Raw genomic sequence first — 18,647 nt, 5'->3', positions numbered from 1 at the left:
ACATTTTTCCAGTCTTCAATAGTCCAATTTTGGTGAGCTCGTGCAAATTGTAGCCTCTTTTTCCTATTTGTAGTGGAGATGAGTGGTACCCGGTGGGGTCTTCTGCTGTTGTAGCCCATCCGCCTCAAGGTTGTGTGTGTTGTGGCTTCACAAATCCTTTGCTGCATACCTCGGTTGTAACGAGTGGTTATTTCAGCCAACGTTACTCTTCTATCAGCTTGAATCAGTCGGCCCATTCTCCTCTGACCTCTAGCATCAACAAGGCATTTTTGCCCACAGGACTGCCGCATACTGGATGTTTTTCCCTTTTCACACCATTCTTTGTAAACCCTAGAAATGGTTGTGCGTGAAAATCCCAGTAACTGAGCAGATTGTGAAATACTCAGACTGGCCCGTCTGGCACCAACAACCATGCCACGCTCAAAATTGCTTAAATCACCTTTCTTTCCCATTGTGACATTCAGTTTGGAGTTCAGGAGATTGTCTTGACCAGGACCACAACCCTACATGCATTGAAGCAACTGCCATGTGATTGGTTGACTAGATAATCGCATTAATGAGAAATAGAACAGGTGTTCCTAATAATTCTTTCGGTGAGTGTATATTCTATATGTATTATTCTAATGGCCCTCCTTACTTGGTTCCATTTTTAATGCCTCCAGTTTTTCATTGAAGTTTCCTAATTTCAATATGTATACAACCATTTGTCATGACCAGATAACCCTAGGAGGTTTTATTAGTATTCCCCTTTTGTGACAACCTGACAATCTTATACTCCTAATGATGTGTTATATGTACTATTGTCTAATCTACCCCTGAAACCTATATGACCCATTATTTGCATATTTACTTTTTATATCTAGGTTCCATATATATATATCTATATATATATATATATATATATATAGATATATATATATATAAGATTCTATGCATATTTTACATGTAGTTATCAACTATCATTCTCTAACAAGTTTATCAATTGCACTTGTAATCAGTGGGCCCTATATATCAAAATGCTTCATAGTTCCACTGACGATAAAATTAACCTCTCTCTTTGCATATTTTATATTTTTTAAATTGACAAATGTTTCTTAGACCTCATTTAATTAGGTCCTACATAGATCGATCAATACCTATACAATCAGCAGAAATTCATCATTACTAATACTAAGATTTAATCTAGTACGATATGCTCTAATATCTAAGTTTTCCTCTTCTCCCACTAAAACAATGTGATAGAAACACGTGTCCAACCCCATTACTCATTACCCATTGGTGACCGTGGGCGCTCCCGATACTTCTAACACCAAACCGGAAATCTGCGAGGCACTTGCGTTCCACGGAACAGAAGTGCGCTCCGGCTCTCCACCAGAAGCTCGGAGCATACTTGCGTTCCATTGATGCGCTCCACGATGAGGGGGACCGGAATTACTTCTCCGTCTCGCTCACTATTACGATGGGTTCACACTGTACATTGATCTATGCAACTCCTACACCCCTACGTCCCATACCAATATACCCACAACATACAGTATTTATGTTCTAACTAGCCCATACTAATTATATTACCAACACAGAATATGTGTTTCCCTCTGGAACGCACACTTCCTGTTCTTACACAGGAGATGACGTTTCTCCCAACCCCTACCTAGCACATGCTTTTTGGATGATCCACTATATAAGGCCCACTGGTAAGTTTTCACAGTATGGTATTATGTGTATTACCTGTATACTTACTTTTAACTGCTCCTGATGAAGGGGGGATTCATAGTCAACCACCCAAAAAGCGTTAAGGCCCACCTGTGATTTTAAGAATAAAAATAAAGCACCAGAAGTACTGGAGACTGTCGTGTTATTCCTACTACTCTACAAACGATCCTGGCGGGGGAGGTGCGTCCCTGGGTGTCTTGAGCTTTATCCCTTGGACCGCCCCCTCAGTGAAGTAAGTCAACTTGTTTGATTTTAAGTCTACTTTTTTAAGCTTATGGATTTTACCTTCATAGAAGGAACTTCTATTTTATCCTAGCTGGGCTCTGTTTAGGCCGTGTAGGCTTTGTATTTATTTATTTTCATTCATCTTTCCACTGTTTTTACTTTATTAATTTGTTCATTAATTTTAGTGCCCCCCCTCCCCCACGGATCAGTTTTAGTTTGGTGCCATTTTGGTGGTTGGCCCCTCTCCCCACTTTTTTGCCTCTATTTTCTGATGCGGTAGGTGTTCCTACGCCTCCAGCCACCAAAGGCAGCCTTTGTTTTTGATCCCCTAAGCAGGTTATTTTCTCCTCCTGTCCCCCCCCTCTGGCGCCCTGACAATCTTCTTGGGGGTTATTCTAACAAACACTCTTTTTTCCCCAAATCTTTTTTTTTCTCATTTTATCTCTGTACTAGCACTGAGCCACTGGAGCTAGATGTATATAGGAAGGTGGCAAGTGTTTTTGACCCATAACCTGATCTGCATAAAACAGACACTCCTTTTTTAAGTTAAATTAAAGTGTACATAATACTTCAATTACACTTCATTCAAATTTATTCTAAATGTGAGGGAAATGCCTTTCGTAATATACTTTAATTACTTCTTAGGCTACTTTCAGACTAGTTTTAATATTTTCCTGCATTGAGATCCGTCATAGGGGCTCTATACCAGAAAACAAATGCATTCCATTCCGTTCTCATACCGGAAAGCAAACAGCAGTATATTGCGGTTTGCTTTCTGTCCTGGGATGTGTAGAAAAACTGATCCGTCATGACCCACATGACACAATAGAAAACGGATCCATCTCCCATTGACTTGCAATGGTGTTCATGACGGGTCCGTCTTGGCAATGATGACCACTTCAACCCCGCTAGCTGAAACCCCCTTAATGACCAGGCCACTTTTTACACTTCTGCACTACACTACTTTCACCGTTTATTGCTCGGTCATGCAACTTACCACCCAAATGAATTTTACCTCCTTTTCTTCTCACTAATAGAGCTTATATTTGGTGGTATTTCATTGCTGCTGACATTTTTACTTTTTTTGTTATTAATCGAAATTTAACGATTTTTTTGCAAAAAAATGACATTTTTAACTTTCAGTTGTAAGATTTTGCAAAAAAAAGAAACGATATCCATAAATAAATTTTTTGCTGAATTTATTGTTCTACATGTCTTTGATTAAAAAAAAAAATGCTTGGGTAAAAAAAAAATGGTTTCGGTAAAAGTTATAGCGTTTACAAACTATGGTACAAAAATGTGAATTTCCACTTTTTGAAACAGCTCTGACTTTCTGAGCACCTGTCATGTTTCCTGAGGTTCTACAATGCCCAAACAGTACAAACACCCCACAAATGACCCCATTTCGCAAAGTAGACACCCTAAGGTATTCACTGATGGGCATAGTGAGTTCATATAACTTTTTATTTTTTGTCACAAGTTAGCGGAAAATTATGATTTTTATTTTTTTTATTTTTTTTCTTACAAAGTCTCATATTCCACTAACTTGTGACAAAAAAAAAAAATTCTAAAAACTCGCCATGTTATACTGCCCTGGCATTTTAGGGGCCCATATGCGTGAGAAGGAGTTTGCAATAAAAAAAAATGACCGGTGAAATCCAAAAGGTGCTCTTTGTAATGTGTGCCCCTTTGCCCACCTAGGCTGCAAAAAAGTGTCACACATTCAGATTTCACCGGTCATTTTTTACAGATTTTAATTGCAAACTACTTCTCACGCATATGGGCCCCTAAAATGCCAGGGCATTATAACTACCCCACAAGTGACCCCATTTTGGAAAGAAGACACCCCAGGGTGTTCCGTGAGGGGCATGGCGAGTTCTTCGAATTTTTTATTTTTTGTCACAAGTTAGTGGAATATGAGACTTTGTAAGAAAAAAAAAAAAAAAGGAAAAATCATCATTTTCCGCTAACTTGTGACAAAAAATAAAAAATTCTAGGAACTCGCCATGCCCCTCACGGAATACCTTGGGGTATCTTCTTTCCAAAATGGGGTCACTTGTGGGGTAGAATATGAGACTTTGTAAGAAAAAGAAGAAAAAAAGAAAAATCATCATTTTTCGCTAACTTGTGACAAAAATAAATAAATTCTAGGAACTCGCCATTTCCCTCACGGAATACCTTGGGGTGTCTTCTTTCCAAAATGGGGTCACTTGTGGGGTAGTTATACTGCCCTGGCATTTTAGGGGCCCAAATGCGTGAGAAGTAGTTTGAAATCAAAATGTGTAAAAAATGACCTGTAAAATCCTAAAGGTGCTCTTTGGAATGTGTGCCCCTTTGCCCACCTAGGCGGCAAAAAAGTGTCACACATGTGGTATTGCCGTACTCAGGAGAAGTTGGGGAATGTGTTTTGGGGTGTCATTTTACATATAACCATGCTGGGTGAGAGAAATATCTTGGCAAAAGACAACTTTTCCCATTTATTTTATACAAAGTTGGAATTTGACCAAGATATTTATCTCACCCAGCATGGGTATATGTAAAATGACACCCCAAAACACATTCCCCAACTTCTCCTGAGTACGGCGATACCAGATGTGTGACACTTTTTTGCAGCCTAGATGCGCAAAGCGGCCCAAATTCCTTTTAGGAGGGCATTTTTAGACATTTGGATCCCAGACTTCTTCTCACGCTTTCGGGCCCCTTAAATGCCAGGGCAGTATAAATACCCCACATGTGACCCCATTTTGGAAAGAAGACACCCCAAGGTATTCAATGAGGGGCATGGCGAGTTCATAGAATTATTATTTTTTTTGGCACAAGTTAGCGGAAATTGATTTTTTTTGTATTTTCTCACAAAGTCTCACTTTCCGCTAACTTGGGACAAAAATTAAAATCTTTCATGGACTCAATATGCCCCTCACGGAATACCTTGGGGTGTCTTCTTTCCGAAATGGGGTCACATGTGGGGTATTTATACTGCCCTGGCATTTTAGGGGCCCTAAAGCGTGAGAAGAAGTCTGGAATATAAATGTCTAAAAAATATTACGCATTTGGATTCCGTGAGGGGTATGGTGAGTTCATGTGAGATTTCATATTTTTACACAAGTTAGTGGAATATGAGACTTTGTAAGAAAAAAAATAAACTATTTCCGCTAACTTGGGCCAAAAAAATGTCTGAATGGAGCCTTACAGGGGGGTGATTAATGACAGGGGGGTGATCACCCATATAGACTCCCTGATCACCCCCTTGTCATTGATCACCCCCCTGTAAGGCTCCATTCAGACGTCCGTATGATTTTTACAGATCCACGGATACATGGATCGGATCCGCAAAACGCATACGGACGTCTGAATGGAGCCTTACAGGGGGGTGATCAATGACAAGGGGGTGATCACCCATATAGACTCCCTGATCACCCCCTGTCATTGATCACCCCCCTGTCATTGATCACCCCCCTGTAAGGCTCCATTCAGACGTCCGTATGCGTTTTGCGGATCAGATCCATGTATCCGCGGATCCGTAAAAATCATACGGACGTCTGAATGGAGCCTTACAGGGGGGTGATCAATGACAGGGGGTGATCAGGGAGTGTATATGAGGTGATCACCCCCCTGTAAGGCTCCATTCAGACGTCCGTATGTGTTTTGCGGATCCGATCCATGTATCTGTGGATCCGTAAAAATCATACGGACGTCTGAATGGAGCCTTACAGGGGGGTGATCAATGACAGGGGGGTGATCAATGACAGGGGGTGATAAGGGAGTGTATATGAGGTGATCACCCCCCTGTCATTGATCACCCCCCTGTAAGGCTCCATTCAGACGTCCGTATGTGTTTTGCGGATCCGATCCATGTATCCGTGGATCCGTAAAAATCATACGGACGTCTGAATGGAGCCTTACAGGGGGGTGATCAATGACAGGGGGGTGATCAGGGAGTCTATATGTGGTGATCAGGGGTTAATAAGGGGTTAATAAGTGACGGGGGGGGTGTAGTGTAGTGGTGTTTGGTGCTACTTTACACAGCTACCTGTGTCCTCTGGTGGTCGATCCAAACAAAAGGGACCACTAGAGGACCAGGTAGCACGTATATTAGACGCTGTTATCAAAACAGCGTCTAATATACCTGTTAGGGGTTAAAAAAATCGTATCCAGCCTGCCAGCGAACGATCGCCGCTGGCAGGCTGGAGATCCACTCGCTTACCTTCTGATCCTGTGAACGCGCGCGCCTGTGTGCGCGCGTTCACAGGAAGTCTCGGCTCGCGCGAGATGACGCATATATGCGTGACTCTGCGCAGGGCTGCCACCTCCGGAACGCGAATCTGCGTTAGGCGGTCCGGAGGTGAATAAAGATAATACAACCAGATCCATTCACAATGAATGCAGACGGTTGTATTTGTATCAGTTACTGAAGCGTTTTTGCTGAACCCTGCCGGATCCAGCAAAAACGCTAGTGTGAAAGTAGCCTTAACAATGCATACAACATCAGTACAGGCTATTAACAGAGAGGAGCAAGTGCAGGGCAGGAGGTCCATAGCACATTGTGCTCCTGCCTGTACCCACTCTGCTAAAGTCTTAAATGCTATGGATTTCAACAGGGAGATAGCGAGACCCATCTATGCCAGCCAGGATTTAGGATCGTACCACTGGTACAGACAGGAGTAGAGATTCTTCCAGCCTATATAGGAATCCGTACTCCAGTACACAGTGGTGTACAAGGGTACAGATTGCAAAGTGCGATTATTTCACTATTAAAAGTATGTTACAAAAATCATTTCCCTCGCATTTAGAATACATTTTAATGAAGTGTATTTGAAGGTTTACGTACACTTAAAAATAGTTCATATGTTAAAATTATTGGCTACAATCACTAAGGCCCTTGTTTCAAAATGTGCCAGTGTATACTCAGAGGTTTCCTAATCTGTTGGTTCTCAGTGGTATAGGTGGTGACAAAGTTAAGGGGAGGAGTCTCAATGGGATTATTGTCATTGTCTTAGCATTACTGTATACATTGTTCCTGTGTCAACATAACTGTCGTACTGTAAGCATTTCAGAAGATAGCTTTTAGTTACCCTTCTGAGTAAAGCGATTTAATACGATTTTGGACTGTTGCTTGAAGGAATCATCAGTATTACAGTTTCTTCTAATTCTTTTGTATTGACTGTTCTGTATTCATACACGTTCACACAGTGTGCAGTCTGACATTTAGCATAAACCATTCCTGTCTTCCAAATAAGAGGACTGTTCTTTGCAGTCTAACTTGGTTATTGGTCAATACGTTTTACTCGCTGCGCGATGAGCATGAATGGGAGATTGTACAAGTGTGATTGATTAGTAAAACAGGATTGTTTGGTAAAACGACAAGAATACAAATAACATGTATAATTATAAAGTATAGATAGCATGTACTATAACATTTGCATAACACTGAAGCACATGGTAAAATGGCTAACATAGGACTACATGTCTAACTACCGGTAATAACAACTCCCTGAGTAACAATTACAACTGACTGAACAGCTCTGCATAACATAATATTCCCAAAACAAAAGTAGATCTCTCACCAGAAATGCTGTTACAAGGATGGTGGAGTTTGAGAAGGAGACATGCATAGGACAGCTCTGCTGATGTCTCCTGGTGACTGGAGGCTTTGCTTTACCAGGATGCTTTTCAGTCCCACAATGCAGTGCACCACCCACGACTGTAACAGAAAAACAAAGTTAATACAACTTAACACCGGTAGATGGTACTTTAACCACACTAACGACTTGAGAAATACCATGACTGGCAAGATAGCCAAAAATTCGATTTGGGTGGCAGAAAAATTCACAGATAAAGTTATCACGCAACAATTTTGATTGACGGGCCTCTGCTTTGCTACCTTCCCAAATAATAAGGTTATCAATGTATCATTTAAAAAACAGTTACGTACTGACTATACACAATGTCATTGATAATGTGGTTCAGTTCGAAACTCAGCGCAAATCTTATGTCCATAGCAGTACCCTTTACATAGTACATAAGGCCGAAAAAAGACATTTGTCCATCCAGTTCGGCCTATCATCCTGAAAGTTGATCCAGAGAAAGGCAAAAAAAAAACCTGTGAGGTAGAAGCCAATTTTCCCCACTTTAGGGGAATAAAAAATTCCTTGCCGACTCCAATCAGCCAATCAGACTAATTCCCTGGATCAACGACCCCTCTCTAATAGCTATAGCCTGTAATATTATTACGCTCCAGAAATACATCCAGGCCCCTCTTGAATTCCTTTATTGCACTCACCATCACCACCTCCTCAGGCAGAGAGTTCCATAGTCTCACTCTTTCCTCCAGACGCAGAGGATGTCCCCTCGTCACAGTCACAGTCCTGGGGATAAATAGATGATGGGAGAGATCTCTGTACTGACCCCTGATATATTTATACATATTAATTAGATCTCCCCTCAGTCATCTTTTTTCTAAAGTGAATAACCCTAATTTTGATAATCTTTCAGGGTACTGTAGTTGCCCCATTCCCGTTATTACTTTAGATGCCCTCCTCTGGACCCTCTCCAGCTCTGCTATGTCTGCCTTGTTTACAGGAGCACAGAACTGTACCTGTTCATAAACCTGGGATTGAAATGAGAACATATTATGCTCCAAAGGAGACTTGATACCATCAAGTAGATGTGGCATCCTTGTTCTGCTACAGCCTTGATACCAGATTCACATGGGATATTAGTTTACAGGGAGGATAAATCCAAGAGTATGACGCTTCTCACTGCAAAAGTCTCAGTTCAGAAATAAGCTGGGAGGAGTCATGTAAGTATGTGGCAATTGTACCACATAATTTTGTTGTAAGTGTAGGTCTATATAATGAGAAAGGTTACAGGTTACCGACCCTAACCTGATATGATTGGTTGGCAGGGAGGGCGCACTGGATCCTGGATGAATTTTTGGAAGCTGATAAAAAAAAAATAGATACCTGTAGCTGGGGATTTTTAGGAATGATGTAATCTCTTACTTATTCAATATAAAAGCACCCAAAAGCTATCCTCAAAAATGCTTATGGTACGACAGTTAAATTGACACAAGAACAATGTCTACAAAAAAAGCAAAGACAGTGACAATAATTCCACTGAGACCCCTCTCCTTAACTTCGTCACCACCTATAACACTGAGAACCAACAAATTAGGAAAGCTCTCAGTATACACTGGCACACTGTGAAACAAGATCCTCGTGTAGATAATAATCTCCCTGAAAAACCTTTGGTCATATTTAGGAGAGCACCTACACTAAAAAAAATCTTGGCACCAAGCATACTGCATTCTACCAGGCAAAAAAACTATTCTAATGAGCGATTTATATGTTTGTCTACTGTGGGTTCTGTGAGAAGGCACAAGGTGCCATAATAAATGATAGATACGTGTCACCGAGGTGCCTGGCCTCAGTGAAATGAACCGGTAATATTTTGTCAGTAACCCTAGGTTACTGACAGTTGCTAATAGTAGTTTAGCTGCTAGCTGCAGCTGATCCGGGCCTGGTTTCATTGGAGTAGTCAAAGAGAAGGGTGGGATGACCACTCCCACGTATCCAGGCCAGGTGTTGGCTGGCCTATTTAAGCCAGGAATCCCAGGAGAGCTGGGGGTGTGGTTCCTAGTCTGGAAGTGTAACAGACTGGGAGTAAAGCTGTGTGGTGTGTTGCTGTGGATAAGCCTGCCGTGGCCTACTCTTTTTCCCCTCTCCAGCGGGTGGTGGAAATCTGGAACTACAGAGGACTGTGAGTTGGACCATTTCATATGAACTGTGTTTCTTTGTGTTTACCCGCTGAAGTAAGCGAGCATTTGTTAAAGCTGTGTTGAACAAAATAAAAGACTATTGTTTAAATGACACCTGAAGTCATTGTTTGAGCTGATCCCCACAGTTCCTTTTGTTGTGCAGCTCCTAGATGTCTGACTTGTAACATCATCCCGTATAGAGAATAGTAAGTTACATCTAGAACACATATTGCCACCTTCCAAATCATGTCATTCCACAGCTTCTCAGAAAACATGGTATACTGTCAGGTCCATAAATATTGGGACATCGACACAATTCTAACATTTTTGGCTCTATACACCACCACAATGGATTTGAAATGAAACAAACAAGATGTGCTTTAACTGCAGACTGTGAGTTTTAATTTGAGGGTATTTACATCCAAATCAGGTGAACGGTGTAGGATTTACAACAGTTTGCATTTGTGCCTCCCACTTGTTAAGTGACCAAAAGTAATGGGACAGAATAATAATCGTAAATAAAATTTTCAATTTTTTTAATACTTCGTTGCAAATCCTTTGTACCCAATTACAGCCTGAAGTCTGGAACGCACAGACATCACCAGATGCTGGGTTTCATCTCTGGTGATGCTCTGCTAGGCCTCTACTGCAACTGTCTTCCGTTCCTGCTTGTTCTTGGGGCATTTTCCCTTCAGTTTTGTCTTCAGCAAGTGAAATGCATGCTCAATCGGATTCAGGTCAGGTGATTGACTTGGCCATTGCATAACATTTCACTTATTTCCCTTAAAAAACTCTTTGGTTGCTTTTGTAGTATGCTTTGGGTCATTGTCCATCTGCACTGTGAAGCGCCGTCCAATGAGTTCTGAAGCATTTGGCTGAATATGAGCAGATAATATTGCCCGAAACACTTCAGAATTCATCCTGCTGCTTTTATCAGCAGTCACATCATCAATAAATACAAGAGAACCAGTTCCATTGGCAGCCATACAAGTCCACGCCATGACACTACCACCACCATGCTTCACTGATGAGGTGGTATACTAAAAAATACCAAATTTACCCAAAATTTTTAAAAAATTGCAAATTTCCAAGTTTTAATTTCTCTACTTCTATAATACATAGTAATTCCTACAAAAATAGTTATTACTTTACATTCCCCATATGTCTACTTCATGTTTGGATCAATTTGGAAATTATATTTTAATTTTGGGGAATGTTACAATAAATTTTCAAAAACCCACTTTTTAGGGACCAGTTCAGGTCTGAAGTCACTTTGTGAGGCTTACATAAAATGACCCCATTCTAGAAATTACACCCCTCAAGGTATTCAAAACTGATTTTACAAACGTTGTTAACCCTTTAGGTGTTGCACAAGAGTTATTGGCAAATAGAGATAGAATTTGAGAATTTTAATTTTTTTGCACATTTTCCATTTTAATCCATTTTTTTTCCACTAACAAAGCAAGGGTTAACAGCCAAACAAAATGCTATATTTTTTGCCCCGATTCTGTAGTTTGCAGAAACACCCCATATGTGGCAGTAAACTACTGTACAGGCACACAGTAGGGCGTAGAGGGAAAGGTGCGCCGTATGGTTTTTGGAAGGCAGATTTTGCTGGTTTTGCAGATTTTCCTGATGCACCCCTAGAGTAGAAACTCCAAAAAAGTGACCCCATTTTAGAAACTACGGGATAGGGTGGAAGTTTTGTTGGTACTAGTTTAGGTTACATATGATTTTTGGTTGCTCTATATTACACTTTTTGTGAGGCAAGGTAACAAGAAATAGCTTTTTTGGCACCTTTTTTTTGTTATTTACAACATTCATTTGACAACTTAGATCATGTGGTATTTTTATAGAGCAGATTGTCATGGATGCAGCGATACCTAATATGTATACAATTTTTTTATTTATGTAAGTTTTACACAATGATTTCATTTTTTAAACAAAAAAATCATGTTTTAGTGTATCCATAGTCTGAGAGCCATAGTTTTTCAGTTTTTGGGCGATTATCTTAGGTAGGGTCTAATTTTTTGTGGAATGAGATGACGGTTTGATTGGCACTATTTTGGGGTGCATATGACTTTTTGATCGCTTGCTATTACACTTTTTGTGACGTAAGATGACAAAAAATTGCTTTTTACACCGTTTTTATTTTTTACAGTGTTCACCTGAGGGGTTAGGTCATGTGATATTTTTATAGAGACGGTCGATACGGACGCGGCGATACCTAAAATGTATACATTTTTAATTTATGTAAGTATTACACAATGATTTCATTTTTGAAACAAAAAAATCATGTTTTAGTGTTTCCATAGTCTAAGAGCCATAGTTTTTTCAGTTTTTGGGCGATTATCTTGAGTAGGGTATGATTGTTGTGGGATGAGATGACGGTTTGATTGGTACTATTTTGGCCTACATGCAACTTTTTTGATCACTTTTATTACCCATAATTTGTAAAAAATTGCAAATTTCCGAGTTTCAATTTCTCTACTTCTATAATACATAGTAATACCTCCAAAAATAGTTATTACTTTACATTCCCCATATGTCTTCTTCATGTTTGGATCATTTTGGGAATTATATTTAATTTTTTGGGGATGTTACAAGGCTTTAGAAGCAAATCTTGAAATTTTTCTGAAATTTTCAAAAACCCAATTTTTAGGGACCAGTTCAGGACTGAAGTCACTTTGCGAGGCTTACATAATAGAAACTGTGATGGTTTGAATCTCTCTTTGACAATGGCCACACCCATCTGCCTCCCAGCCAAGCTGTTGAACTAATCCCTGCTTACCTCATTTGCATAGCCAATCAGAGGGGGTTTTACAATTTACCAATTGAAAGAAGTGTTCCAACTGTCAATATAAATATATGTGATGTATTCAATAAAGAATTTTTGTCAGTTTGAACTTACATACAGCCTGACTGGTGTTAGTTCTGTGAGAATTAAAACGACAAGAGCGGTCGTTTGAGGCCGGATCATCAACGGCGGAACTAGCAGATATTGTGGTCACATCAGGGGAGTGCCGTGAGAGCAGAATAGAGCGAGCAGGGGCTTGTTACAGAAACCACCCAAAAATGACCCCATTCTATAGACTACACCCCTCAAGGTATTCAAACTTGATTTTACAAACTTTGTTAACCCTTTAGGTGTTCCACAAGAATTAATGGAAAATAGAGATACAATTTCAAAATTTAACTTTTTGGCAGATTTTCCATGAAATTTTTTTTTCCAGTTACAAAGCAAGGGTTAACCGCCAAACCAAACTCAATATTTATGGCCCTGATTCTGTAGTTTACAGAAAAACCCCATATGTGGTCGTAAACTACTGTACGGGCACACGGCAGGGCGCAGAAGGAAAGGAATGCCATACGGTTTTTGGAAGGCAGATTTTGCTGGACTTTTTTTTTACGCCATGTCCCATTTGAAGCCCCCTGATGCACCCCTGGAGTTGAAACTCAAAAAAAGTGGCCCCATTTAAAAAAATACGGGATAGGGTGGCAGTATTGTTGGTACTAGTTTAGGGTACATATGATTTTTGGTTGCTCTATATTACACTTTTTGTGAGGCAAGATAACAAGAAATAACAGTTTTGGCACAGTTTTTATTTATTGTTATTTAGAACATTCATCTGACAGGTTAGATCATGTGGTATTTTTATAGAGCAGGTTGTCACGGACGCGGCGATACCTAATATGTATAATTTTTTTTTATTTATGTAAGTTTTACACAATGATATCATTTTTGAAGCAAAATAAAAATCATGTTTTAGTGTTTCCATAGTCTAAGAGCAATATTTTTTTCAGTTTTTGGGCGATTATCTTGGGTAGGGTATGATTTTTGCGGGATGAGATGATGGTTTGATTGGCACTTTTTTTGCTATATCTTTGGAAAAGGACGCTTTTTTTAACTTTTTTTTTTTTTTGTAAAACTTTATATTTTATTAACATTTTTTTTACCTTATTTTTTGTCCCACTATGGGACAGGGTCTGATCTTTGTTTCAATACAGCACAATACATCTGTATTGTGCTGTATTGAACTGTTAGTGTCTTACACTGTAAGACGCTAACAGTTGCCTAGGAGAACCAGCCTGGGGGCTGGGCCTCATAGGCTTCTGTACATGACACGCCCCAAACCTGGGAATGACTTGGGGCTGATGTATGAGGTGAGGGAGCGCAAACCTCCCATATGTCGTGGCCAGCGCTGACCGCGGCATATGAGGGGTTAATCCACCGGCATCGGCATTATCAACGATGCTGGTGGATGCAGCAGGGATCCGGCTGTTAGTAACCGCTGGATCTCTGCTGATGATCGAGGGGACCGCACGCGGGGGGAGGAATGACTGCAGGACGAGAACGCTCATCCTTGAGCGCTAAGTGCCGGCGATTGAGGACGAGCATTCTCGTCCTGGGTCGTTAAGGGGTTAAAACCTGTGAATGCAAGTGCAGGGAGTAAGGCTTTGTCTACATATTTTCTCAAAGTTGTTTTGGCATTCTGACTTGCCGTGGACCTGGCAACAAGCCGCTCCAAGGTCTGGGGTGAGAGCAGATGAACACATGTTGTACACAGTGACAATTATGGAGCGCATGCTCATTGCACATTGTTTAATTGGTATAAAGCTGTAACCCTTCGATACGCTGAGTGCTTTCACTGAATGGGCTTCCCAGCTGATGTGTCGCTGTCAGATTACGTTAACTCCATCGGTTATGTATGTACCTTTATTCTGGATGTAGTCAGGACTCCAGCTGAAGTGTTGATATAATTGTGTATTATGTTCTTTATCCTTCGCATATAGATAAGTGCAAAAGAAAGACATATGTATATACTACTTATTATTTTTAATAAAAATCATATGATAAACCTATCTTTGAAGTGTAGCTGTAGTTCAGTTAAGAGTCTCTCTTTAAAGAGTATTCGTACCGGAAGTCTTGCTCTTATCAGCAAAACAATGTGTAATTTTCTGATGACACATTCTAACATCCATTTGAATTGAGACAAGCCGGATATATATAAATAGATTTTAATCTAGGTACATGGACTGCTATAGGATGCATTTATTTTATGACAAGGCTTGTGCCTATATGTCCTAGAATGCTATATTTTTATGTCTCTGTGATATACAATTCAATTGAATTAAATTATCGCTCTACAGATGAACATGGAGGAAAATTATCCATTAAAGGGGTTGTCTGAGTTATATAAAAATAAAATAAAGCCCTGTAAATCTGATGGCCAGCAAAATATACATAAGATAAGCAAGTTTTAGGCCCCAAAAAATATATATATATATATAGATTTACTCATTTACCTAGTTGCGTTCTGGCCACTTTGTTTACATGCAGTTGCAGAGCCATTGGGAGCCTGTAACAACAATCTCTGAGGGTGCCTTTCCCTTCTACCTGCACTGCAAAGGAAGTAAATAATAGTGCTGCCCTGCCTGCAGTCTGACTGCTGGGATACTCAGCAGCATGTTGTATGTATAGGACTTCAAGTCTCATTTGTACAGTAGAATGAAATTGCTGATACACACAGGATACTCCCCCTACCTCTTAATGTGCAATGTTCTGCAGGTACCTCCTTACAGCCAGCATAAGAATGTAGGGGAGAGAACTCCTTCAGTCTTTGTCAGCTCTGTGTTTTTAGGGTTGAGGAGGGATGGAGGATCCTGTGCACAGCATTTCTCTCTTCAGTGCCTGGAGAAGGGGAAACCCTGCTCAGTACATGAGGCAGAGCCTCCAACCGCAGTCTGTGCTGCTTATGGCAGAAGGGGTTCAACTTTGCAGAAGAATCCAGTGGGAGGGGAGACACAGGGCAGACAGCTAAGCCAGCAGATGGACCGTTTCAGGGGGGCAGAGCCGTGACAAGGTATTTAGGCGACCCAGGCAGAGAAGGCAAATTTAAAAAGATTAAAACAGATCCAGTGACTTACAGTTGACTTCTCCATGGATTTCAGTTCTTCACTTTCTTTTTCTTCTACATTTAGGTCAGACTATCACATGCAGATCTCTTTCGTCGAAGGTGTGCAGCCCCCTTTGCTATATAAGAAGACACTAGTATTACTATATGGCACATGGGGGACTATTATTATTATTATTATTTTGCAAATCCCCCAAATTTATACATACCCATCATGCTGCTACCCCCAATACTGTGCCCACTTTCTTCTCCCATGCTCACAAACACTATACTGTCAGAAATAACAGTGCCATACAGATAGAGCCCCCCCCCCATAGTAACAATTCTCCCAGACTTCCCTCATTAGCAATAGTGCGACCAACAATGATAATACATAAATTAGTAGCAATGCACTCTATATTGTGCCCAATAATAATAATGCCCCCACAGTATCCCTAGTAGTAATAATGCCACCAGTGCCCCCATGCAGTCTAAAGCCTATGAGATTGAACAGCCGCAGATGAAGCCATCATTGTGCCCCCACTTGCGCCTGCGCTTGCCTACCTCTCATCCCGGCCCTGCAGGGAGGCATGACTTGTTGCTGTACATAAAGTAAGTGAATTGAAAGTCTCTTACATTTAGAAGCATACAAAGAACAAAAAAATAACTTGGAGAACCTATGTAATGAAGCCCTCAGCATGGAAGACATTTGTCAACAAGCAAAGTACAAAAATTATCATTTAGATTAGTGGTTCTCAACCTTTTCATGCCAAGTATTCCCTAGTGACAAGATGTTTGAACCGAGTACCCCCAAAGAAGCCAACAGTGATAAATGTTAACAAAATAGGGGCTATACTCAGGAGGCTAGCATAGGCTCTATTCTAAGGCTCTGTCAACAGTTCTTCAGAACTGACAGAAAGAATAGTGCAACATGCACATCATATTAGGACCTATTACGTATGACAATTATTATCTAAATCACATTCCATGCTACAAAATATACAGGAGAACAGAGCTTATACATCCAGTGATGTCTCCTATGACGCACAAGTCCTCTTTCCTCATCTTTTAAGTTCAACCACCATCCTCCTACCTTTTCAACAGTCCATCCTGCCACTCCCAATACTATGCCCTCTGTGCTCCCCAATAATGTACTGCAAAAACAAATAGACCCCCCGATAATATTAATATCACTCAGATAGTACCATCTTCAATAATCATTAACACATAGTGCCCTAAAAAATAATTGTGCCCAGCAAATCTGACAATTATAGTCCCGTAAACAGTGTTCCCCAAAAGTAATTGTGTTAAGTTGGTACTGTGCCAGGGTGCCTCAAACAGTGAGTGCTCCCAAAAAGTCTCACCAATTGTAAGAATTCTCTCCCAGAGTTCCGTTATTAGTAATAGTGCCTCTACAGTGCCCCCAGTAGTAATAATGTCACTCATTATGCCACAGAAGTACCGGAAAAAAAAGAAAAAAAATATTTTGAACCAAAAGGTCTGCTTTTGGTGGGTTTTGAACTAATAGTGGTCTGTGGAAGACACTGTTATGGGGCATCTGCGGATGGCACTGTTATGGGGCATCTGCGGATGGCACTGTTATGGGGGCATCTGCGGATGGCACTGTTATGGGGGCATCTGCGGATGGCACTGTTATGGGGGCATCTGCGGATGGCACTGTTATGGGGGCATCTGCGGATGGCACTGTTATGGGGGCATCTGCGGATGGCACTGTTATGGGGGCATCTGCGGATGGCACTGTTATGGGGCATCTGCGGATGGCACTGTTATGGGGGGAATCTGCGGGTGACACTGTTATGGGGGGAATCTGCGGGTGACACTGTTATGGGGGGAATCTGCGGGTGACACTGTTATGGGGGGGAATCTGCGGGTGACACTGTTATGGGGGGGAATCTGCGGGTGACACTGTTATGGGGGGGAATCTGCGGGTGACACTGTTATGGGGGGGAATCTGCGGGTGACACTGTTATGGGGGGAATCTGCGGGTGACACTGTTATGGGGGGGAATCTGCGGATGACACTGTTATGGGGGGGGAATCTGCGGATGACACTGTTATGGGGGGGGAATCTGCGGATGACACTGTTATGGGGGGGAATCTGCGGATGACACTGTTATGGGGGGGAATCTGTGGATGACACTGTTATGGGGGGGAATCTGTGGATGACACTGTTATGGGGGGGAATCTGTGGATGACACTGTTATGGAGGGGAATCTGTGGATGACACTGTTATGGGGGGGAATCTGTGGATGACACTGTTATGGGGGGGAATCTGTGGATGACACTGTTATGGGGGGAATCTGTGGATGACACTGTTATGGGGGGGAATCTGTGGATGACACTGTCATGGGGGGGAATCTGTGGATGACACTATTATGGGGGAGAATCTGTGGATGACACTGTTATGGGGGAGAATCTGTGGATGACACTGTTATAGGGGGGATCTGTGGATGACATATATAGCATCTTATGCTATATATGTCATCCACAGATTCCCCCCCCCCATAACAGTGTCTCTGTGTAAATAGTGAATGACCCCCAATACAGGGGTTGGGGGCCCAGTGCAGTCACTGTATTCTATTACACCGGGCCCCGCTCACTGTAGAATTCATATGTAACGTGTAGGCATGGGAGCTTTGTTAAACTATAGAAATCCTCTGCAGCAGTAGCGAAATCCACGTAGTACTCACTTGAAACTCCCGTAGCAGGAAGGCAGGGCGGCAGCGTAACATTACTCACTACGTCACGTGCCTGCGCCTCCCACTTTATGAATGAAGCAGACAAAGCATCCGCGTGACGTAGTGAGTGACGTTACGCTGCCACCCGGCCTGCCTGCTACGGGAGTTTCAAGTGAGTACTACGTGGATTTCGCTACTGCTGCAGAGGATTTCTATAGTTTAACAAAGCTCTCATGCCTATGCAGTAAGCCGGATTGGGACCAATGCACACTGGCGCAATACTAAGTGCTGACTGGGTCAGGTGTAGGTATAGTTAATAGTTTTTGTTCGTGACGCCAATTGCAATGTGCGCAGGCTATAG

At 41.4% G+C, this 18,647-nt stretch overlaps 1 long non-coding RNA gene across 2 annotated transcripts in view; it reads right to left on the bottom strand.

Annotated features, from left to right (window-relative positions):
* Positions 1-18,647, bottom strand: part of LOC122945059 — a 74,750-nt gene that overhangs the window by 16,502 nt on the left and 39,601 nt on the right. For both annotated transcript variants that reach the window (XR_006391084.1, XR_006391083.1), the window contains exons 2-4: positions 15,623-15,728; positions 7,503-7,639; positions 1,741-1,803 (exon numbers count right to left, since the gene is read on the bottom strand). This is a non-coding gene — a long non-coding RNA (uncharacterized LOC122945059). The remainder of the gene's footprint in view (positions 1-1,740; positions 1,804-7,502; positions 7,640-15,622; positions 15,729-18,647) is intronic.

This window comes from Bufo gargarizans, chromosome 8, assembly GCF_014858855.1.
Source record: "Bufo gargarizans isolate SCDJY-AF-19 chromosome 8, ASM1485885v1, whole genome shotgun sequence".
Lineage (NCBI taxonomy): Eukaryota > Metazoa > Chordata > Amphibia > Anura > Bufonidae > Bufo > Bufo gargarizans.
This window is presented reverse-complemented; position numbering and strand designations above follow the sequence as displayed.